At 34.2% G+C, this 25,585-nt stretch overlaps 1 long non-coding RNA gene across 1 annotated transcript in view; it reads left to right on the top strand.

The window, feature by feature from the left end:
- Positions 1 to 25,585, top strand: part of LOC137927140 (uncharacterized) — an 84,332-nt gene that overhangs the window by 47,332 nt on the left and 11,415 nt on the right. The window contains exon 3 of the long non-coding RNA XR_011107747.1: positions 21,032 to 21,095. This is a non-coding gene — a long non-coding RNA (uncharacterized lncRNA). The remainder of the gene's footprint in view (positions 1 to 21,031; positions 21,096 to 25,585) is intronic.

Here is a 25,585-nt window from a genome sequence, read left to right as displayed (position 1 = left end):
AGGTTTTTTAATTTACTCTGTAATTTATATAGAAAAAAATCGAGTTTATTTTTAATATATCACTGGATATTTTTCCAGTTATTACGGGGATAGGAAAGTAATGTCGCTTTTAGTTAAATTCACACGACTATATTTTTAATAAGATTTTATTTCTAATCAACAATATATTCACCTTCTTGTCAACAACCTTTTGCCATCTAAGTCAATGACGGAGCGGTAAAAATCAATCTGTTTTTCTGTAAAATATGTAGACAGAAACGACATTACTTTCCGGTCCCCCTAATATATCTTTAAAAACTATCGTGTTTTTAGTATAGCAATACTTTTAGCGAAACTTTTTTTTTTCTCAAATAGATTTTGAAATTTCTAAACTTGAATTATTCTGAATTATCATTATGTAAAATAATTATAATGTTATCAATTATACATTTATGCTGATTATATGCAATTTCACGTTCCACGCTGTTGTTCGTGACTGTACAATATATTATTATTTCATTCAATTAATTGCGGTCAATTCAAGTTTGCTAATTAAGTGACGCGCTCTGCGGTCACGTGTGCGTGCGTTAAAAGGAAAACTGCTCGCGGTAATAAGCAACACGTGAAATTATTTAGTACACATGAGTGTTTTGGTTACGCAGGCTTTTGGTTTAGTTTTGTAGTCGCCTTGGCTGCTTTAAAGGCTGTACTACTACCCACACGATGATGCGTGCTTAACCAAGAGGCTACGAATGAAAAGAAGATGCAGCATAAAGCGAGAAGATTGGGAGCAATTTTTGAAATGACGTGGTTAAGGGAGGGGGTACTCTTGCAAGTGTTTGTTAATGTCATAGTTTAAAATGTATGATAATCTTGGAATAACTAGTATTAGGACATTGCTTATAAAAGCGGGCATTAAAGTCCCGTGTTTCTTTTTTGGTTACGCATACAATTCCCCTTTTATAAAACGGAAGGAACCAGATTTTTTTTTGTTTAACATCAGATTTCTATACTGTGTGTATATATAAATATATATATATATATATATATACACACACACACACACACACACACATATATATATATACACACATATATATACATTTTGCTATTTATGCAATATGTATGGTATGTATAGTTTTTAAGCCACACATACCGTGTTAAGGATTAATACTTCGTCCAAGGTTTTCATTTATTTATTTTTAACACAGAACATACCACAACAGGTCGAATGACCCATTTTAAACGAACAACAATGTGCGTTGAAAATGCATCGCTGTCTACCAAATTTCATACATTCTAGGGGGTAACATAAAGTCGGTTCATTTCATCGGCTATGGTAGAAATATTCTTTCTTTTCCCATGTTTCCCTGTTTAGTTCGGCAGAATTATAGGGAGCACATAGGTTTATTGCATTACAATATATTTTTTTCCTGCGGACGACGTACATGATATATTGCGTGCCATCTATACTTGGTTGTAGACAATATTTGTAGTATTATTATATCTACTTATAGTATCGCGTGTTCGTCATAAAACGTATGCGTTATTATTCATTTATTCCCGACGTCATCTTGCATAGCTTAGATAGTATCTGGGCTATCAGTACAAGGATAGGATAATAATTTGATAACATGCAATATTGACGAAGCAATACAGAAGAATTCGATGAAGCGATTAATCACGCCACGTTTAATAGGGTATATACCGCTACAAGTAACGGTACTGAAACGTATGAAAACAAACAAAAACCTGTCAATTACAAATGACCGAACGTCCGTCGTTGTGCCTTACTGCTATTCATAATTTACGTAGAATTGGAACGGAAGTTGGATTTTCACCAGTCGATTTCAACTACCCTCCACTGTGTAAATTGTACAGCCAAAACGAAAAGCTATCATAAACTTTTTTTCGTATACTCTAGATATTAATATTAAAGAAAATAATTATGTACACATAGCTTTTAATATTATATACAGCATAATTAGAAACAGGTGTATAAACCTTTATAAGGGGTTAACATATAGCTCTTTTGCTGTCAATTAAAGTGTGATACTTCCTGTTAAAAAATGTTTTAAAAAATAATAAACAAATGTACCTATTTGTTCTATATCTTTGTTGTAAAATGATTAATTTTTACACTAACGCGAAAGTAATAAAATTTTCGTTTACATTATTTGGTAAAAGAAGGCAGATGCCTTTGCCCACATGTGGTTTGTATATTGGCGGAGAACTTCTATTTAAAATAAATATTTCGTGTAATAGTATGCAAGTCTTTATCACTAAAATGACATTAAAAATCTATATTCATGGTAAACTTCACAACTTTATATTAAGTCAAAATTGTTTAAATTTATGTATTTTAAAATAAAAAGTTATATTTTTTATTTTCTTAAAGGATAATAACAAGGGGAGAGTTGGAAAAGTTATGGTTTCAAAATTCTAGAATTGCGTACACCTAAAAAAACAAAAAAGTTCCGGTTGTATATCTTCTGTCTTTGCGCGTCGATTTTCGCAACCAGCTGTCATTGCGCTCATTTTGCGTCTGGCCTGTCTGTATGTATATTAACTATTTACGCAATTTTCCGTAATATTTATCGTTACATTTACAAATAACGTGTTTGTCATTTACGCGTTATCGAGTTTAAAAATAGCTCTTTGATCTTAAAAACTATTTGCATTTATTGTTGCGTGTTCAATATTAATATTACGTTTATTTATACTTACTGTCTCATTTACGGCGTAAAAACAAGTATACATTATTTAAAAGTTTTTGTCAATTAACGTATTCATGATTACACTTCAAAAGGATCTTATTTCATCTGAAGTCGTTCCGAATAAAAAGTTTTTTCCTACATATTCATAATATATTATTATAGATATTATTCACATAGGATGACTGTAGGTTAGAAGAAGAATGTCGGAAGAGTCCATTCTGACAGAAATTAGAATCAGTTTGCTACGAGGGTAGAACTGCAAGGATTTCAAACGCGTGATTTGAAAGCTCACGTCCAAGTTTTTTTAATGAACTTTTTAATATTTTTTTTATCGTTTTCCGGGATCTTTATCTAACTATAGATAATTTTTCACAGAATAATATTATTGTTATACTCAGTTCTCATCTTTAACATCTTCTATTCATTTCCTTTTGTATTTGTTTTTTACTTTTCCTTTCGTACATTGCCTCACTTCCATCGCCTATGCAGGATCCTAGATACTCTCTACATTTATTTATCTAAGTTTAATAGTGATATAATTTTGTTTTCTTATTGTCTCTATCGCAGTTTAATTTTATTCTACTTTTAAAATTATTACAGTTTATTATTACTTTTCTTTCTTTTTTGCTTAAGCAGGACTTATTTATTCGCTCTTGTCGTAAGACCTTCCTATAGAAGTCTAAAAAGGTCAGGCGACTTTCCTTTTAGCTCACCAGCGAGGCGATGGTTCCTTCCTCGATTCTTTCTTGTGGATAGTGTATTATACACAGTTGCTAACGAAAGAGCTAGTAAGTTTATGTTCGAAATAAATTCCGAAAAAATCCTTCGAGATTGTCGGTTAAGAGAGTTAAATTGCAATTGATACTAAGCGACATATGTAAATTGTGTGACTGTAATACATAAGTTTTGAATTATTCAACGATCCCGTCGTCTGTCAAAAGGCATGTCTCCACACAATGGCTCGCCGTTTGTTTGGCTTCTCAGACCGCAACGGATGCGCTCTTTAATTATGCGGGTACAACGCTAACAGCTACTCTGAGCTGTTTGCCTTTTTGTTCAATTAGTCTTTCAAATTGACAGAACGATTGTCATGAGGCATTGTCTATTCAGTTGAGTCTAATATCGAACACGAAAACAGAATTTTAATAGAATAATTTAAATGGTCTAAAACTTCTTTTCTTATATCTATTATCCAGTGAAGTTAAATGTAACAAAAAAAAAATTGATTTATGTAGGTATTTTTAAAAAGCTATGTAAAAAGAAAGGTCCAACATAAGAATATTTTCAATACACCTATATTATGTTTGAAGTGTGTTGTATCCATCGAATTATTGTTAATGGTGTCAAAAGTTGCTGACATCGCACTTTTAAAAACAACTAAAGCCTCAATGGTAAGTAATTGTGCGAGTACCAGGAGGCGAGCGACTCGCCTCCAGTTACTCGCCCGTGTGACGGCGTCATACCAGTAACACGAACGTGCGAGTCGGTCAGCTACTGGCCTACGAACTACATTAAACTTTATTATATCGCCTATCCCATCTAACTAGTCGCGTCCCGTTTGAACGTGAATTTGCATGAAATTATGCAATGGCAGCAACTCTCCCGCCTGTGCCGATTAAATATAAAATTTTTATTACATTTCATTTTTTTCTTTTATGATTTTATACGAAAATTGACAGGTGGACTTCCGACAAAAATATATTTTTTTTATAAATTTACAAAAATCAAATGAACTTTACAACAAAAATCGGGATTTGTGCAAATCTTCCCACTAAAAGCTCCGTGTGGAATAATTCTGTATCGTTTCACGTGCTTTGCTGACCGTTTGAACAACGGTCACTTTAACATTTTTTGATAATATTTTGCTACAACTGGCACTAGGCATGTAAGTGCAACAGGACAGTAGCTGCCTATTTTTATGCCAGTAGCTCGCATATGTGAAACCCTGGTAAGGCGGGTCGAGATACTGGCATTCGAGCAACAGAGCGAGCTACTGTCCCACTGGCAGGTTAGTAACTCGCTCCGTATAATTATAAAGAATACCAGCTATGTTTATCGTGTAAAAATAACACCCAAGAAAATAAATTTTCAGATGATATATGTACGAAAATCGCAATGTACAGCCAGCGGTAAATACATTAACAATAATTTCAATAAAAAGTGACATGGAAACGAAAAAATGCCGTCTTTTATTTACGGGAAGCTCAAATTTATGTATATTTAATTTCAACTTCCACGCAGCGACGTGGATGCGAAATTAGATGACTGATAAATCATCGCTCGTGTGTGTATGTGTATGACTGAAACAAAAATATTACTACCCGCAGAACCTATATTTCAAAGTTGTGTTTTTAAAGATGTTTTATTTTTTTTGCCCAGTTTAACATTAGTCATGTAGGTAGTATTAGTTAGGTATGTATTCTATGTATAAATGCCGTAGTGCTCACCAGTTTATAATTGAAATACATTTGATGTTTCATATTTGAATCCTTTTTTTAATATTACGAGTACATTATTACTCTTTATAAAAATGTTGACATTATTATAATGTATAACGACATGCACAGAAACAAGTATAAAAGAAGATACGTTTAGTTGAAACCTAATTATCAAAGTATTATATTTTGCGCAAGAATTAACATTTTAAATATTTATTTCACAATCTAACTATTTAATACTTTTGTAACTCTATGAAATTAACATTTTATTACGCGTTAAAATTGTCACTTCATTATTCATTCATGCCGGTAAACTATCGTTATTGTTTATAAGAATATGAATATAATAATTGAATGCTTTAATACATTTTCAAGATTGTATTATGAAATCAATATGATTAAAGACAGCAACAAGTTTAACAAGTACTACAAAAAATCACCATAAGAAATAAAAAAAAAACATGGTTAATTTGCATGCTGTGGAGCTAGGAGTTAGAGATATAATAGCGAAATCTCTGTATAACCAGCTGAAGGATTAAGGATTAATGTCGTTTCAAATTTGGTTACAGAGGAAATCTGTTCGGTGAAGGTGAACGCCGATGCATTGTAAAGCGGCATTCTTAAACCTGCTATGCAGATTTTCAGCCCCGTGTACCCTATCTGGGGCTAGTTTTTTGTACAGCGCGATGAACCCATCAACCAGCTAGTTGCAGTTGCGCCTCCAATATTGGCTACATTCTCATACACAATATTGAACGTTCCTAAACTTTAAACTGAACGCGATATTTACACTTTCCCTGTCGTCACTCTTTCACGTGCGCTACCTGAAGACGCACATAACCTACGACACGTATAACATTGTACAAATCAACATCTAGAGAAAGCAGATGACATATATCCCATATTCTTCTTCATAGTCATTTATATTCTAAACCTAAAGATCGCGATCTTCTTAGAAAGCTTTGGTCTGGGATTCGATTAGTTGCCTCCATAGGTCTTTATGACCTAAGTTTTAATATTTTCTTAATTGTGAAACCCGCCATCATCTGCAAAGAATCTGCTCATCAGGTTGGTGATCGCCATCTTGGTCTATTTCCCTCTACTTTTACTATGACAGCCAGTTTATCGAGATTCTTTTAATACCTCAGAGCTATGTGGCCGAAGAAGCCGAATCCGCTTTGAGCTGGTGGAGAGTCTGGTCTTCATACGGAGTTGATCTAGAACAAATTTGTTGATTCTCCTGGTAGTCCACAGTATATGCGTCGTTCAAGTGCTCCAATATAATAGTGTACTAATAAGTTTTTACATCGTCAAATGCTCACATATATCTAACTTTTATCGCAGCTAATGTTATGGTTTTACTATTTTATATTAGTACGTTAGTATCTGTATGCCAAATATAACAATTGAGGAAAATTAGTTACGGTATCGGATTGTCTTAATATCATTTGTAAGATTAAGATTAAAAACGTACCGGTAAAATTGTGAAATAAGAAGGAAAGTTATTAATTTTTAAATAAGGTTTAAATGTTTTGTTGTTTGTGTAGTACATTTGTATGTGTCATTTAATTATTTCTCTATTTAAAGTGAAGGACGCTGACGGCTGTAACATATAGTTTAACTAGTACTGCTTTTAATAATATACTAAAAATTAATATCCTGTATCCTTAAAAATATTTAAATTAAAAAAAAGGCTACTAATAAAGTGTATGCGTAACAAATTCACTAACAAGACAATCAAAAAGGCTGTGTATGCTGGCAGTAAAGCAAGCAAGCATTGGTTTTCCAATGAGCTGTTTTATTACACTTACATTAATTAGTTTATACATGTCCTGTTAACTAAAATCCGCATTAGGTCGCACAGTCTTAACTCTTCAGCTTTGTATTTAATGGAATCAGGCGTTACTTCGCGGAAGTCCATCCTAAGTAAGAAAAGGACTAATATACCGTCACCGCCAAATTACTCAACACGTGTTTCACCCTTCCACGGGATATCTTCAGGAGGTATGTTACACCGATTAGTGCCAAACACAGACTCTGTGGCGGTTGTGTGATTCGCATTGTTTGCCGCATACGCATATATCAGCGGGTTGGCGGGCGGTGCACTTTATTGCATGACTACCACTGCATGTGCGGAAGTGGCTAAATATTGGTCCTTTTCTTTCTTCAGCCTTGTGTTAACTAATTTGTCATAAATAAATATGAAAAAATAAATTCACTTCTTTATTATTTATGACCAGTAAGCGATTATATAATCGCATCAAAACAAGCATCTGGTTATTGAAGTGATTGCGTATTTAACGTCCCATAAGGAACGTGGAATTAAAATGCAATTCAAAACGCACACTGGCTCGCTGGACGTGCCGTCGTCCGACAAGGAAATGGACGTCAGCAGACCATAAACAGGGCTGTCACTTATAATATTTTTTTACATTTAATATTCCAGACATATTAGCTAAAGTAGAAATAGCAGTCAGTTCAACAGTTTAGAAAGGGAACTTTAAATAAAAATATTTTGTTAATGAATATTAAGTTATAATTGATAAAAGAAAAGTAGTAATACAATTTAAAAATCAATTAATGTTCGTATGTTTTAATTTTGGCAACCCTATCGTTAAAGAGTAACTGATGGAATTAATACGTGACATTGACTTACGCAATGGCTTAATTGTCGGGAGCAATGGCCCGGGTTAACGGGTCGCCGAATTGGGTCCGGCGTGTCGATAGAGTTGCCCAATACGCGCCACGCCTTAACTTTATACGTAGGACTTAATGAATAACTATATTCATTATTTATATATATTAGTTTATATATATTGTTTAAATATATATATAATTAAAGTAAACAAAGACCTTGCATGCATTGCGTAAAAATATGTAATCTTCAGATTTAAAAAACTATCGTCGATAAAAAATAAAATTATTGGCCACTTTCGGCCTTATTGAGAAACTCATAGTCGCTCAACGAGCTACGGAGAGGGTGAGGGCTATGCTCGGAATTTCACTACGAGGCCGAATTAACAATGGGGAGATCCGTACGCTAAAGCAGCCTACATAGCGGATTAGCAAATCGAAGTGGCCGTGGACAGCCCACAAGTGCGCAGAACAGATGGCCACTAGGCCCTTAAGGTTTCCTAGTAGAGATCACTGAACGGTTAGTGCGGCGTGAGAAGTCCACCGATAAGGTGGATAGACAACCTTGCTAAGATGACCGGACTACGAGGAATGCTCCATCGCATTCGTCAAGCGACAGCTTAGGCTGGGAACGCTTGAGCGATGGAATAGCAGGTACATGGAAAGTACGACAGTGTCGACAACGCGGAAATTTTTCCTGGACACCATCTCAGTCTACCGCGTGCTCTGCAGAGTCGAGGTGGACGCGGTCTTGGTCCAGCTCTTCACGGGGCACGGGGGGTTCTCTTGAGTACCTTCACCGGTTTAAACTCATGAAGGACCCCTCGTGTTTCTGTGAACCAGGCGCGGACCAGACCGTTGTCCACTTTGTGGCTCACTGTCCCGTGGAGGACTCCGAGTCGGCTCCGAATGCCGGTTAGGCACTAAGATCTGCGAGGACGCTATAGCCTCGCTTATCGAGAATGATGAGATGCTACCTGAGTTTCTTAGGCTATATAGAAAAATTGCGATAAAAGTAATAAAAATAAATAAGGGTCAATAATCTAAGAAAAACGTAAATAAAATAAAACGAACGTAAGCAATATAATTATAAAAATAAATTATGTAATTTTTTAAAAATAAAACTGAGAAACGGAGTGATGGATGAAAGGCATCGGAAAAGAGGGAAAATGGAATGAAAGGGCAAGACAGATGAAATGTAGAATAAAAGATTTTGAGATGCATGGAAGAAAAGCGCAAAAATAAAAATAGAAGTGGAAAAATTATTAAAAAGAAATAATAGTCTCTAATCCATTAATAAGTTAGGGGTATGAGAGGCGCCCAATAGTGGGGGCCATTTGAAAAAGAAACCTTGCTAATATGTTCAGAAGACGCTATATGCGGGCCGCTTCCACCCGGTCTAGTTGGAAACATACGGACAAACTCTATGTCCTACCGCTAACCTGTTCTGCGGCTGAAATATGATTATGGAAAAATAAACAATAAAAATTATCTTTTAACTCGTAAGATATTTGCCAATCCGACGGGCTATCTCGGTTACTTTGGTAAGAGTCTGCGTTCTTGCATAGCTATAACTACTATTAACGTGTACTTTTATTTTAACTTTTAATCTTAGGATTTACTTATGTTTAACGCACGTGTGTGTGTTTGACTTTGAATTTATACGGTGTTCCGGCCTTTTCAGAACATGACCATTCCATTGTCGTTCAGTGGATTTTGCAGTAATTTAAGTGAATTTAAAATTACTTCTTTGTTATACTTAATAAAATAAATAGTGCAAAAACTTTAATTAACACCACATTTATTTAAATCTGTCAGTGTTTATAATAATTTAATATCTAATTATGTTTAATATATCAATTAAGATAAGATAGTTAATTTATTTATATGTAAAATATAGTTCAAGGCAAAATATAGTAATGATAAAATAATAAATAAAACATAAAAGCGGCAATAAACTAAATTTATCTAAAGAAAAATCACATGAAGCGTCTCGCGTCTTTACACTTTGTTTGTTTGTTGCCTTATGTCAGTTTGACATCTGCTTAATCGCGCACAGCTGTCGGCTAAACTGAAGGGCGCTGCCTACGCGCTATAAATGGATTCCACTTTTAATGTGCCGCGTTTAAAATAGCCTGGACATATCTTTCTTTCGATTTCTTTGATCTTTAGTATCCTTTCGTTTTTGTTATATGTTTATATATTTTTTTACATTGTGAAGTTTTGTACTTACCTTAATATATTATAGATATTTAATAAAAAAGTTAACATAATGCTTTATGTTACTGTTAAAATTTTTAATAAAAATGTAGTTAATTTGGTCTAAGTATATATGTTTTTCTGCAAGCCTCGAGTAGTTGGACCATAAACATAGCATGCACATAGATAAATAATAGATATCATTATAATTGAAATATAACATTTCTATTCGTACATCTTGAAGCCAATATGAATATATGGTATACAGATTCGAGAAGTTTTCGGCAAAAACAATGTTGAGTGTTTGCAAAGAGTATAAAATGTCATCCACAGGAAATTTGCAAATACTCCATGGTTTACGAGGAACAATGAAATTTTAAACGTATTTTAAAAATAAATGAACCCAACAAGCTTTATTACATAAACGAATATTTAAACGATAAGAATCCTTAGTAGTGACGTCGCTTGATTATTTTGATTTCATTTAGGTTATATCTGATAAAGTGTATATGTATAAATCTGTATTAAACTTGATTAAAAGATGTGTTGTTGTGGAATTTCTTCCTGCTTCTTCTTCACAACTACAACACCTTATGAAGCAGAGTAGAGTCAAAAGCAAAACTAGATTAAAAAATAAATAAGTTTTTTTTTAAATGGTCCCCGCTGTTGTGGATCTCTCGTTCCCCTATCTCGTGTGGGACAGGAACTTTTTAATTCTAGTAATTTATTCATATATTTTTTTATTATTATCATTCTTCTCTTTCATATATCATCTTATCTGTCGTACTGTTTCTTTCATTCTACAATTTTCCCAGTCTTTCTCTTTCATTCTATTAGCCATACATCCATCCTCAACCACTACATTCTAGGTTTCCTTACTATTTTATTTTGCAACATTATTTATTGTTCAAATATTTAACACGTATTTACTTTGTAATTATCATCTTATATTATACTATTTATTAAACTATTTTTGGTACTACTATATTCCTTTTATTTCTATATTTTAGTGTACGTTTTATTTTTACCTATTGCATTTATTACCACCTTCCTGCAGTAGCTGAGGAAGCATTCTCTCTCCTCTTCGTCTTGCAAATATAAATAAGTTAGAAGCGATTAGTTAGCGATCAATAATAGTTCTGTTATAAGTTCCAATTTCAAATACAGGAATTGTATCTTTTATCTTTTTAAGAGTACCAAATTACGCTAACAATGACTGAAGACATCAAGCGCTATAAGCAAAAGCAAATAAAACGTCTCACTCGTCAAACAAATACACCCGATTGTGGGTAAATCAATAGCGCCAATATGTTAAAAAGATTCGAGATAAACCACGACTTTTGATTACAGTTAGGCATTTGTATCTGTTGTATTAAAATCAACATCCACATAACACGCTTGATTATAGTTTTATTAATAAATTTTAATAAAGTCCTTCTCATTCATTTTTATAAGGCGAAGCGGAAAGTAATGTCGTTTACTTAAGTTAAATTAACACGACTTCATTTTTAACAAGTTTTTACTTGTAATCGACAATATATTCACTTTCGCTATAAATAAGTTTTTGCCATCTAGCATACAAATTGTCAAAGCGGAGCGGTAAAAATCAATGTGTCGACAGAAACGACATTACTCTCCGTTCCGCCTAATATTTATATATAATTTTTCTTTAAGATAGTTTGCATGTTAATGGCCGTCAGACTACCGTGTAACTCATCTTTTTTGGTAAAAAAAAAAAACAAACCAAAAGTATGTTACGGATGACGTCATGCTGCGTGCGTGCGCGATGACGTCACGGCGGACGAGGCCAGCACGCGTTGCATGCTGCACGTTTGCCGCACTTCCGATTTACGATGCGCCGCGAACAAGGGCGTACGCTTATATTGAATCTTTATTACAACATTACTCTAGACTACGCGAGTTGAATATTTGACTATGTGTTCAGGCAATAATGAAAGGAAAGATGATTTTATAGACAGAACACAGATAAGATATTGTAGGAGTACCCTCAATGGAAACCTTACTTAGCTAGGTACAGTATCTGAATTTAGCCGGCTGTTACTGCTCGCAATTGTAATTAAAAGAGAAATGAAAATAAAATATATATATATATTTTGTAAAAATTCTAATTTCTATCGCTAGTGGTATTTTTTACAATATTTATTTAAACTAAACGCTTAAACTAAACGCAGACAATTGGGAGAGGATTGCCGCTATTTGATTCGGATTTTTCTTCTCCCAGCTGCGAGGCACGACAGCGTTTTATTAATAATATAATTATTTTTTTTCGTAATATTAATTTTTTACAATTTTTTACACAATTTTTTCTTATGGATAAATACAGCTAAAATTTATATATATTAACAATACAATTTGGAATACTTAATTATATATAAGTTGCTACATTATGTTATTTCAAGTCGCTGCCCAAGCGCTACAGACCGTTAAATGCCTTGAGATTTAGGACAATGTGACGGGCCAACTCATCAAAAGATTCTGCTGTAGAATTTTTCTTGAGAAGGTCCGGTGAGCTGAACGGAGGTATACTAAGGTTTTCGAAGACAAAGAGAAATGAGGAGTTACGCAAAAGAACCAAGAACACGACGTAGCTCGAAGAATTGCTCGGCTGAAGTGACAGTGGGCGGGACATATCGCTCGTGCAACTGATGGTCGTTGGGGCTGAAATGTTCTTAACTGGCGACCACGAGCCGGTAGACGTGGCATTGGTAGCCCCTCCCCCATAAGTGTATTGACGACATAGTTAAAGTCGCGGGAAGTCGCTGAGCGCAAGACCGATCATCGCGGTGATCTTTGGGGGATTTATGCCTTGTAATGGGCGTCCATCGGCTGGAAATAAGAAGAAAAAACAATTTTCAATTTACCCTAATAAATATAGATTGAACTATTGGCTCTCATCGGTAAGGACTGAGATTTGCGATCGCAGGCCGTGGGTTCTATTTTCACGATATAATCTTACATATTTCACACTGTGCAATAATTAACAGTTTATTGGATAGGCAGCAGCGTCCTCTGCGAAACACAATACCATACTGCGATCGCTAACCTGCCTGCTAAGCGTGACCATTATGGTTTATTCCCCTATATATCGTTGGGGTAGGTTTATGCCTCGCAGTCGGCGTCTATTAATTAAAACGACGATGTGAAGGAAGGTCTCTACTGATCACAGAAGGTAGGTCGCAGAGGACGCTTAATCCAAATCTCGTTTTTAGCAATGAATGTCGTGAGCTTCCTAGGTAACTCCGGCAAAGGCCGTTACTGAATGGGATGCGTGGGCATTTGTCACGTCACCGAATTAGTCGACGTTTATTAGCGTCATAATTCGAGACAGTTGTACTCAACCTGCGGCCTGTACGTCTGTTGTGGTTTGTGGAGCGGTGAAAGACCCGAGGTCGTACCTGTTCCTTCTAGATGACAAGGAAATGTAAGCCGGGCCTGATCGAGGTGTTGTATTTTAAATATATACAGAGACTATATTCGTATGAATTCAATTCGAATATTAAAAATAAATTACCTCTAAAAAGAAATGTGGTAGCTATACATCCATTGCTGTTTAATTCATGTTGTAACAATTGTGAAAACCTAAGAAATTATTACATAGTTTGGTAATTTTTTATGTTTTTCATACAAAAAAAAGAATTAGAACCGTTGTTTCATGAAATATATCTAGATTTCAACTATTTTATTAACTAAAATTTTGTATGAAAAGACTGCCTAAGTAATATTAGTTATTAAGTTCAAACTTAATTTCAGAAACTTAATTTTTCCATGCATAACTTAATCGTTTTCCTTTGTTATATTAATTACACGCATGTATGTTTTTCTTAAAAACTAATTTAAACAATTAATTGCACGATGAACTGCGGCAGCTGTAAATATGCTACGTATATTTTGAATTTAACAGGAGGTTTTATAAATCATGAGGATTTGTGGGCTACGTGTGGTATATATATTATGTATTTCATTATATTCTTTATAACGTGAATACTGCTGACATATATTCGATGTTTGTAGACAGTATTGTTGTATAGTAAATATATTTACTTATCGCGTTGTGTAAATAAATATATTTACTCAGTAAAAATGCTTGTACTGAATATTGTACCAGACAAATGACAGAATAAATAAAATGAGTCGTAATATTAATGTTCAGTAAACAACTCCGGTCACGTATTACTTACGTACAAGAGAAATATGACAATTTCAAACAAAATTGAAGCAACAGTTCCCCTTGGAAAAGTATGTGATGTTTGTTCAGTATTGTCGAGTTTAAAAATAAATGCGATATATATATTTTATTAACACAAACATCGTACGGAAGCAGACCATAGAGACGAACGTTTATGGACGACGATCATTTCCAAGAAAAAGAATTATAACGCCTAATAGTTCAACATACAAATTTTATATTTTTTTCTATTCGTCGTTTTATCCCATAGACGCCCACTGCAAAGCAGGGGATATATATTAAGCACCAAGCTTGGGTTGGCAATCGCACTGTAATAGTACGCAGAGGATGCTACTGTGTGTTATCTGGAAACTTGTTGGTGAACAGTACCAATTTTATAATATTAAAACACAAAGTCTGAATTGTATAAGAATGAATTTGGAAACTTGTTTGTCAGCAGTAGAAACTGTGGTAATAGAATCGAATCCACGACCTACGATCGCATGTCTCAGTCTTTTACCGCTGACCTATAATTGCGCTTTGACTATTAATAATGACAAACAAAAAATAAATTCTAAAGTGTTTCATTATAAAGCCGGGTACAGCGGTTTCGGTAGCACTCTAGTCAAAAATTGCATAGCTTACTGCCAGGTTCAGAAATAAAGAACCACTAAGAAAAGAATCAATTACGTGATGATGCATGTAAAATCGTAAAATGCACGTCAAAGTAATTTGAGATATTTATTCGGAGGTAGGTACACGGTGAAGCGCACTCGGCGGCGCCTTATTGCTTTTCCTTTATAAAAGCCTTCAACGTAGATGTAAGGTAAATTGAATTACTGGATGCGGAGTGTTCCTTGGTAAGAACACGGCCAACGTGGAACGCGTGTCTCCTTCACTTCATTAAGTATATAATAACAATTCAGCATACAATACATGTAGTATATTTAAAATCGAGTTATTTATTCTGCACCATCAAGCGAATTCCACGATTTCTCTTAAGAAATGTTATATTTTTTGTCACCTAACAGTCCTTTCTTAAAGACACTTAATTGTACAGCACTTTCAATTAAATTTATTGTAAATTTTTGGGGAAGGCCTATGTCCAGAAGTGAACTTCTCGGCTGAGAGCGCTTAATAAAAACCACTGCAGTAACAGACTTCTTGGGCCCCCTCAGAAGTCAAAGTGGATTTCACTCCATACGTGAATAGCACCACCCTCCGTAGGTGATGGAGAGGCCTGAATCTTCGAATCGATTGCCGTGATCATAGTACAGATTACGATGCGACATGATACAGGTATAAAACCACTATTAGTGGCAGAGACATGTGCCCTGTATAAGCCCAAGTCATATCCATCTATACTTCAAGCAAGCTACAAACATCACATTTGTTAAAATGAATAGAACATGTAATGCGACAAAATTAAAGTATCACTATAGTGTAGCGGAGAATTTAGGTCGGCAACTGTTTTTATATTTCGCCAACTAACCTCACGCCATAACGTGTTACGAATTATTATCTGTTTTATTTATGTTGTCACTTATCGCGTTCAATATGATTTTAATTTAAACTTAGTGTTTTTATCAATTTTTAGTAATTGTTATTTTGGCGATTTTTATTTATTTCGCTGTCTTATTAAACACTTATTTATTTTATTTTTATTTACCTTGCTTCCTATTCTAATATCTAAATCTGATTTTGAAGATAGAAGATGTTTCTTATGAACAAAGATTGTATCTTGTGTTATAAAGTTTGATCAAAAAATAAAGTGTTTAGTACCTTTTAAAAGCATTTGATTTGTCTCGTCTGATTTTAAGCGATTGCGAGGTCTACGATGGTACATGCTTGCCTAGAAGAAATCTATTCACTCTTGTCTTAAAGACTCCTAAGTTATTATTGTCTGGAAACCGGATAAGTTGTTCCACTTTTTGGCTTGGTGAGGCCGGAAGGTATAAATCAAATCAAGCGTATACGGATATCGTGAATCTGTACATCTTGTTGTTAATTGTTTATATATCTTATTTTACCTCTGAATGTTGTTCATATTTAGCTAAATACCACAAAGTGTAGGTGGTTTATAAAATCGACCAGTAATATCTGGTTGCTTGAAATGAAAACAATATTAATTTACTGTAATTAAAATGATGATGTTCCCTATTTACAATTAAATTACTTTCGCTAAATAGTCTATTTTCAGCATTGTTTCGCAGAAAACTTTATGTGTAATTTAATCCACTTTATAATATAATATTGCTCGTAAAGCGATGGATTTCTAGGTATCGTGTAGTCGACAGGTAAGGGAGGCTTCGCCGGGTGGGACCCGCGGAGTTATTAGTACCCACTTTCATTACAAAGGGAATACTCGATCGGCGTGTCCAAGGGCTTTATCTAAATGTCATTAGTGTCGGTACTTCACAGATCCGATATCTGCCGACTCTTAATGCTATCTTAACGAGATCCGGACTATTTACGTCGCGCCGGTTTCAAACTATTGCACTGTCTCTGATAATAGAGACACATTGCTTTAAGCGTGTTCGTTCTCTCATCATTGACTTGTTATACATGGTGTTTGGTTACAGGTTTTAAATCATTAAAGGTGTGAATGTATAGCTTATTTGCAGTCAATTAATGTACAGTACACTCTATCCAAAAGCCAATAGTTTAAGTAATAATCTATTAGGTAATAATAAAGCGTTAACATAATTTAGATTACTAAGCATTAAAATTAATTATTGTTTATTATCTGTTATTACTTGGTACTGTCAAAAGTTATCTGTATGTCTAATCCAATAGAAAAAATAAATTGATGTTACATTTATCAGAGTGGTCACTTTATAAAGTGTAAAAGCTTGGGGTTGAAAAAATGGCTACATATGACTTATTTCAAATCATCTCGTATATAAAGTAGCTTGTACATATTATTTAATATTATTATTATATTTTAATCTTTATTAAAATATCATGTTATTGTGAGTAATTATTAAACGCGCACGTGGGTGAAACAGTAATATTTATAGACAATGAGAATAACACAGCATACCCTTTTAAAAGATGCTGATTATCAAATGAGCATGTGTGGGAAACGGTAATGTTTACAGACTACGAGAGTAAGACATGATACCTTTTCAAAAGATGCAATGTAGATTTTGACAGTTAATATCCTGAGTATAAAATATCATAAAAATCCTATAGGCCTACATCTATGCGTACAGTACTGACTAACGAAAATAACCAAAAGTTGTATCGAAAAGTGGTCGGGATTGTAAACAGCTGTTCATATCGCAAATCGAGTAGGTACTCGTATGTTTATCTTATCAAATTTCATGATAAAAGTCATCTTTTATCGCGTGTTTATACCTGATAGTTCAACGAGTACACTAAAGTATGATAAAAGGCATGCGTTATAAAGAATATTATTACTGTTTGGTTAAGTGTCATTTAGATAAATATTTTACATCCCAAGTGGTCTACCTTGTGCGTTTTACTAAATTTTTCTCGTGACTTAATTTCTTTCGTAGTAAGATACTGATAGTTGGTCACATTTTGGTGTCGAATACAGTGGTGTCGAGTGCAACTGATCGGACCACAGTATAGAGCTGGCATGCATTTATTCTTTGCCCTTCATATCAGCTTCTCTGGATTATCACTCATCCAAAATACTCTAATATTATCTATCTGAGGCGTAGGTAAATTTTGAGTGAATTAAATCATTTGACATTGTAGTATTTTTACCGTAAATCGACAATTTACTAATAGCCCGTTGCTATTACTATATTGTCCATTTATGATATATGTGATCATCAGCTTGTTTAAGCTGTCGATCGTTCTCGTGTCAATATATTTTAAATACTTAAACAATTAATTAAGGTAACAATTGTAACTAATTTTATATTTCTAAGTTTGTACTTTCTTACTGCCTTTTGTTACTGTTTATTTCCAATAAAGTAAATAAATAAATAAATCGTGATATAGATAATGATTTTGAGGATCTTGAACTACTTTCTTCTTCGCAGCCGAAAGAGGCCCAATGAGATGCATAGGCCTCAACAAAGATCGCCACAATGTCTGATCTTGCGTTGCCCTCAGAGACCTTTCGCAATCTTTACTAAGTCGTTGATCCACCTAGGGGTAGGTTGGCCCCACGACCAGTTTTCATATTATGCGATTTCATATACCCGTCCCCTGGGATTTCCCACATTATATGTGTGTAATGTCAAGTTTTTGTGAACTTTTGTTGTTAAGGTGACGGTTTTGATCGGTCAGCGTAAGGCCTCTACCTTGCCGAAGGTGTCTATCGGCTGAAATGACGACGATGAATGTGAAATTTATACCAATTTAAAAGAAGGACCAATATTTAGCCACTTCCGCACATGCAGTGGTAGTCGTGCAACAAAGTGCACCGCCCGCCAGCCCGCGGATAAATGCGTATGCGGCAAACAATACGAATTACACAACTACCACCGTTAAATCACTCAACACGTGTTTCACGCCTCCACGGGGTATCTTCAGGAGTTATGTTACACCGATTAGTGCCAAACAGAGAGTGTCACTAATCTTTTCTTACATAGGATGGACTTCCGCAAAATAACGCCTGATTCCATTATACCGATTTGTATAGTTTTCTACTTCACTGAATCGATTTTTATATGACAATTTATAAATATTTGCCAATATATAAACTAACCTACATAGAATAATTTTAATATATGTTTTAGTATAATGGAAATTTTACGACCACGTAGGCAGGAAGAAACGTTAAAGAAAATGTAAGCAAATATTTTTGTATCAAACAATCATACAGAATTTCTTGGAGTTGAAATACGTTTTATCTGGTAACTTCAAAGAATTTTGTTATTATAGAAGTCTAAAAAATTGTGAATCTTTTATACAGCGAAATAAATATTAAGAAGGAAAATTGATACTAGTTTGAAATATTCCGTTCCTATAACATATTTCATCAGTTTATTTTGGTTTGGGTTTACCTTTGATGATTTTAACGACTTAGTTTTGAATGTGTTTGAGATATGGTAGGTTGTACGGTTATTTATTTTAATTATTAATGCGCATGTTAAGAGTAGTAGTAAGTTGTAGTTTGACATTTGAAAAAGAAATCCCATTGGAAATATAAATAGGAGACGCTTTCAAGCCAAGCTAATCTAAATTGGCCTATGTCCGCCCAATATAAACTTCAAACGATACTCGAGATATATAAGTCTGATGCAAGTCGAGTTTATAGATTTCATTTCTTTTATATTAATGACAATGAATTAACAAATAATAGAGGTTAAAAGAAGTAAGTTTGATGTGGTAGCGAGCGGAGCACATCACCCTTGCAACAAATGGCCTTTGGGACGTGAATATTCTCGAGTGGCGACCACAAGCCGGTAAACGCGGCTAGGTTAGGCCCACCACAAGGTAGACCGACGATATAAAGTCGAGGCGATGGCGATGGGTATCTTATGCCTACAAGGCCAAGGTCCATCGGCTGAAGTGAAGACGGAGAGAAGTCAACATTGAGTTAATTCTGTTAATTAAAAAGTACAAATAAATCACCGTAATCCTTTGAAGTGATTTAAAATAAAAGGACATGGTCCAATATTTTTTGTATGTATCTCATTGTCACGTATCCAAAATGTTAACTTAAAAAAACAAATCAATAAATCATACAAGAGGGAATGAATGAATTTTTATATCTCATTAACGGCACCCCATTAAGGATGAAATTAACGAATTTCTAATTGCCTGTTCATGTCCGTTTTGATTTCCGTATAAAACGAAACTCGACGAAAGGACTTGACGGCTTTATTATTTTCGCAACGCCCGCCTCTAAGCCAACTGCGATCGTTATTGCTACGGGGACGAAGTTGCTACAAAGTTTTCCTTCGAGGACGTATTTAATGAAAATGTTTCGACGACTCGTCACGAATAAATTGTTGCGGCAAATTTAGAGGAAAAGTTAAATGTGTTTTGAATGTAAGCCTGTCATTATTGCGCAAATGGATTACATTACTCGTATACAATATGAAAAGGATAAACAAACTTTTTGAGGTGACAGACGGTGGTAAGAAAATGTCAAAAAACCACCAGCAATAAAAAAGACATACTGTTATTTATTTTTAATTATTACGATCTATTAGGGGGACCGGAAAGTAATGTCGTTTCTGTCGACGTATTTTACAGAAAAATGGATTAATTTTTACCCCTCCGGCATCGAAAATTTGTATACAAGATGGCAAAAGGTTGTTGATATCGAAGGTCGAATATCTTGTTGATTATAGATAAAAACTCGTTAAAAATGTAGTCGTGTGAATTTAACTTAAGAAAGCGACATTACTTTCCGGTTCCCTATATTTCACAGACATTGCCGTTCGTGTCTTTGTTTTTATATGTACGTTCAATATTTCTGAAATTTTTAAGTATTTTTTAAGTCTCTTAATCTATTTACTAACTTAAATCGTAAACCATTTAAAACTAAGTTGAAGTCAACAAATTATTATGATTATTTTTTTTAAACATTGATGTCTTGTTTGTTTTTAACGACGTCCTCAATATGTCATCATCGGACTGTGCTCCAGTATCTGTGTGGTGGTTGCCGTATTCGACACAATAGATACTGTTAAAAAAAGTAAAATCTTAATGACGTGTTAGTTATTACAATTAGGTTTTTTTAAAAATAAAACATTGTTACGTAATCTTATAGTGTAGTGGAAAAGTACTGCTCCTAAAGTAATTGTGAAACCCCATTTTTGTCCCGCGGACGTAGACTCCTAACGAATGTTGTTTGAAACCGTAGTGGTCCACACGTATCGAATTTTAAAATTGTTTTTCAATCATATAAAGGGTGTTTGTTTAAGTTTTCATTTTATTGTCAACAGGTGGATGCGTTCGGTGCACGCGCGCTTTCCGAAAGCTCCGCGCCGCCCTGCCGCTGTATAGAACGTGAGTAACTGTCGCTTTGGTTTCATGTTCTAAAACAAAAGATCAACTTTCAAAGTCAACTGTATAAAATTACATAGCATAGCTTTATTATTCAATTTATTACAGGGAAATTCCGTTGGAATGTATTTAGTTATTAGTAGTTCTTAGTACTTGTGGCACTAATATGTACTAGTGGAGATTTTTTTTCAAGTATTATAACGCTTACAATATACAGTTGCTGTATTCTATGCATAAATATAAAATTTTGTTGTAGGAAAACCATTTTTTTAGATATCAAAATTACATTATTTGTTCATAAAAGATAATGGTTTGAATATAATAATATTGTTGTCCGTTTTCGTTATATATGTATCAGAACTTTGTTGATTTTTCTCATTTTGCATACATTTTTTAAAATTTCATGCCAGCACTGTTGCCATTCCGGGTTGCCAGTATAATACTTTGTTCCAACAGTGCTGGCATTCCGAGCTACCAGAATAAAACTTTATGCCGGCAGTGTTGTTATTCCGAGTGCAAAGGGTTAAAGGGATGTATAGCTAATTTGATGTTAATTAATGCATAGTACATCCTATTCAAAAACTAACGATTTCACAAATAATAAAAAACGTTGTAATAGAATAATAATAAAAAAGCAAGTAAATTCGAATTTCTACATATTAAAATTAATTATTAATTACTATCTGTCCGTGTAGACTCACATTCAGAGAGACGATATTATTTTCGTGTGTGCCTACAAATGAGCTATGTATTTACCACATTAAAGCTTTTACATCTATAATCATACTATATATGCTTTAAGTTTAAAAAAATATATAACTTTATGTAACGAAAAATACAGAATCTCCATGATTTTTACAGTTCATTGACAATCTATAATTCATGTATAGCATAGGGGGAGTGTCGTAAAACCCATCCATCACTTGTGACATACGATTTACTTTTACTCAATAGAGTGCCGTGGGCGGGGTAGTTCCTGCATAGTAAGTAGAAGCGAAGGGAAGATTCACGCTTTGTTAAGATTTATCATGATGATCGTGCCATGTGAATATCATTGTAACATTTCTTATATTATTCAGTTATCCGTTAGGCGGTGTAGAGATAAATCAATGTAGGCAGGTGAAACAAGTTAATATCATAAAAGATGAAAAATCAAATTGGGAAGGAAAATAATCACTAAAATATAAGTCAACTTATATAAATATACTAATGGCTACTACTTACTATAGTTGTACATAAATACAATTATCGTGATGATTCCGCTAGCCTGTCAAACAACAGTTCTCGAACCTTCTCTTTAAAATGGCCAACGATTTCTGATTGTCCTAACACCGAGGGAGGACGCGCTCCAGAGAAGAATAGAATGTATCGCCAAGAAGAAGTATACATCTGCTCTATTGTTTATTTATTTTTAACTTTATCGCATATTAAATTTACAGGGTAATAGATGGTTATCTTACAAATATAATCTCTGGTCAAAATAATATTCGAAATGGTTTGAGTATATATAATATCTTATTGAAAGAATTTGTCGAATAAACTCACGATAGAACTAGAATCTTGTCGAATAATATAAAGAAATCTTACTCGTATTACCTTAAGGCGTGGCTAGAATATTTTTAAGCGGTATACGGAATGCTCCAAACTTGAAGATCGGCGGGAAGACGAAACTTCGTCGATCATTTACAAAGTTCGACGTCTGTATTTCGAATTGATCTCTACAGATCAACCTTCGTCAAGTTAACGACCATATTTTCGAACTGCAATATTATTATAGAAAATAATATCAAGAGTATTTGTATTGACTTCGAATTTAGGTTATGTATCTATATAAAATACGATGACACTTTTTATTTTATGAAAAAAAAACTAGATCAGTGTTTCCCAACGTGGGGTTCACGCCCCTCAAGGGAGCAATTTGTGTGTTAAGGGGGGCAATTCAAAAATGAAATCGACACATCTAACACTTTCGCTTGAGTCCATTTTCGAATTGCCTCCTTAATAATCAAATAGCCCCTTTATGTGACGTGGGCCCCGCTTCGGCGAACATTATCTTAGACCATGAATGTCTTTGACACCTGAAATTACCACGGGCAGCAATACAGAAAATTCTAGATTATTTTTAAGAATTGTAGCTCGCTAAGAATACCTTACAGACGATTATATTTTATAAACACAATGTTCTAGGTAAGAAATATATTTAGTATCACTATGGTTCAGAGAAGAGAGAATGACTTAGTATATCGTGGCCAATGAGTTGATTTACTTTACTTAATCGCGGCATTGGCCAAGAAAGACGTCAATTTTATTTATCATCTACGATGTATGCATGCATATGCGCTGTGCATGCATTGAGCAATGTTGCGTTACCAGTAATAATTCAAAAATCTTGAACATAAATCAAAACCAATAAACTCTCTCGGACCATATACAAAGTGAACGCAAATCTTTTCTGGTTACTTTTCCTTTTTACGTTTTATATTACATGGTACAACGTAATGTTGGAGACCGCCTTTTGGGAAATACTGAATGAAATCTGATTAAATTTTTCATATTTCCTCGCATGCATTTTCGTGCGAAATGAAATGTCGTGTAGATTATTAACTCCGAGATGTTTACATCATTTTAAGGTTCTCTGTCTGGTTGGTCACCGGGTTTTAATACTACATCTCGTGTATTAAAAAGTAATGGTTCTCTCACGAATTGTCGTGTTTATGATCATTAATAAAGTTTAGTTATTCGTGCATGTTGAAACATCATTTCTTAAAAAATCGACTTATTATTCTTAAGCGTTATATTTGGTAAACAAGTCTCGGGTGCCCTTGTGTCGGAATGCTTAGTGAATTTTACCGACGAGTGAAAACCCATGCCGAGGTCCCCTCGCGGGGGGGACCCATAAGCGGAGTTACTTCATAGATCAGTGATTCCCAACGCTCCACAGGTGGGCAATTTGAAAGTGGATTCGAAACGAGTATAACCATTTTGCTTTAGTATAAAAAATGTAACTGTTACGTAGGGGGCCGTATGAATTTTAGAAAGATTAAGGGGGGGGGGGGTCATAGAGCATGGCAGACTTGCTATCGTGTAACAGTAAGATGTACCGGCCCGAGTCGAGGCTTCTCCGGGAGCCCCCGACTTTCTCTTTCTTAAAAGAGGTTTTAAGCTGGCAAACCGCAGTGGTAGTTAGATCCAAAACAAAGATAAGTTTCTGACATTGAATGACCTCACGCGCTCGAAATTTTTTTTATGATTATTGTGTAAGTTTGGTTTTTCGATGTTCAGGGTTTGAGAGACTAAAACGTTGTATGAAGCAAGTCTGGTTTTTATCCTGTTATTGCAAAAACTGTTGCTGATATTACAGTCTCCAGTATAACTTACTTTTTTAAGTTTCTCCCTTCGGTGTAGACTTTAATGGATTTTTCATTAAAAATAAATTACTTATACAGCACCCGGCGATAAATATTGCACACCGACCTTTGGAAAGAGACAATCGGCTAATTTCGGCTTCGTACACCAATTTTTCTATAAGTGGAAGCTTTAGGTTGGGGTAAAATTAAAAAAAAACATTTTCACATTATGTTTACGTATTTAATTATTTAGCAAATTACAACAGTACATATTGGTGTATTTTATACAAAGAATAAAAATAATTATCGAAAGAATCAAATGATACTTATTTTATCAGCTCCTAATAGATATCGGACTGTTTGTATTTCGTGCGATAGAGATAACGCTCTACGAAGCCGAAATTAGCCGATTGTCTCTTTCTAATGGCCGATGTGCAATATTTATCGCCGGGTACTGTAAATTAATTTACATCCATTTTTTGTCTTTGTGTAAACGTAGTAAACGTTTAAGTCTTGTTATATAATATGCAGGCTCATTCATAGGAAGGCAATGATCGTTTTATTTAATTAAAGGGCGCACCCTCCATTTGGATAATGGGTCTTTTATACAGCCCGTGGCGTTGAGATAATAAATCCGTATTTATCGTAATTCCTCTCAACATTTATCAAATTCTTGACATACTAAAACCTTTAATTGTCTCTGTTTCGTATTATTTTGATGTGTAATGTAAAAAAATGTTGTTACCGTTTAACATTTTGAATAATTTTGCAATAATACATGTCTATTATGGAAATATATACAATAAAATTAATAATATTTATATAATGTGTTTTATCTTCGTGATAACCTTCCTTCTCAATTTGATTTTATTTTTTTTCTTCTGTGATATTAATATCACCTACCTTCATTAATTTATATTTTCGCCTAAATGGTTACTAGTAGAGAATGACATCTGTATTAGTTTCGTCGTTATACATGAATTGTATAAAATGTTTTAAATAAATAAATCTATAATTCAGTCTATTCTTATGTGAACTATCGTTTTAACTACTATATATAAACAAAAATGTGTTACAAAACTGTGCTAAGATACAAACTCAAAAAAGGTTTAGGACTGAAGGTTTAGGGCGAGTTCGGCAAATTTT

The sequence above is a fragment of the Battus philenor genome, unplaced genomic scaffold (assembly GCF_028537555.1).
Source record: "Battus philenor isolate CCGP_79_NKW_IND1 unplaced genomic scaffold, ilBatPhil1.0.hap1 SCAF_3, whole genome shotgun sequence".
In the NCBI taxonomy this organism is placed as follows: domain Eukaryota; kingdom Metazoa; phylum Arthropoda; class Insecta; order Lepidoptera; family Papilionidae; genus Battus; species Battus philenor.
The sequence above is the reverse complement of the archived record's forward strand: the minus strand, read 5'-3'. Positions and strand labels throughout refer to the sequence as shown.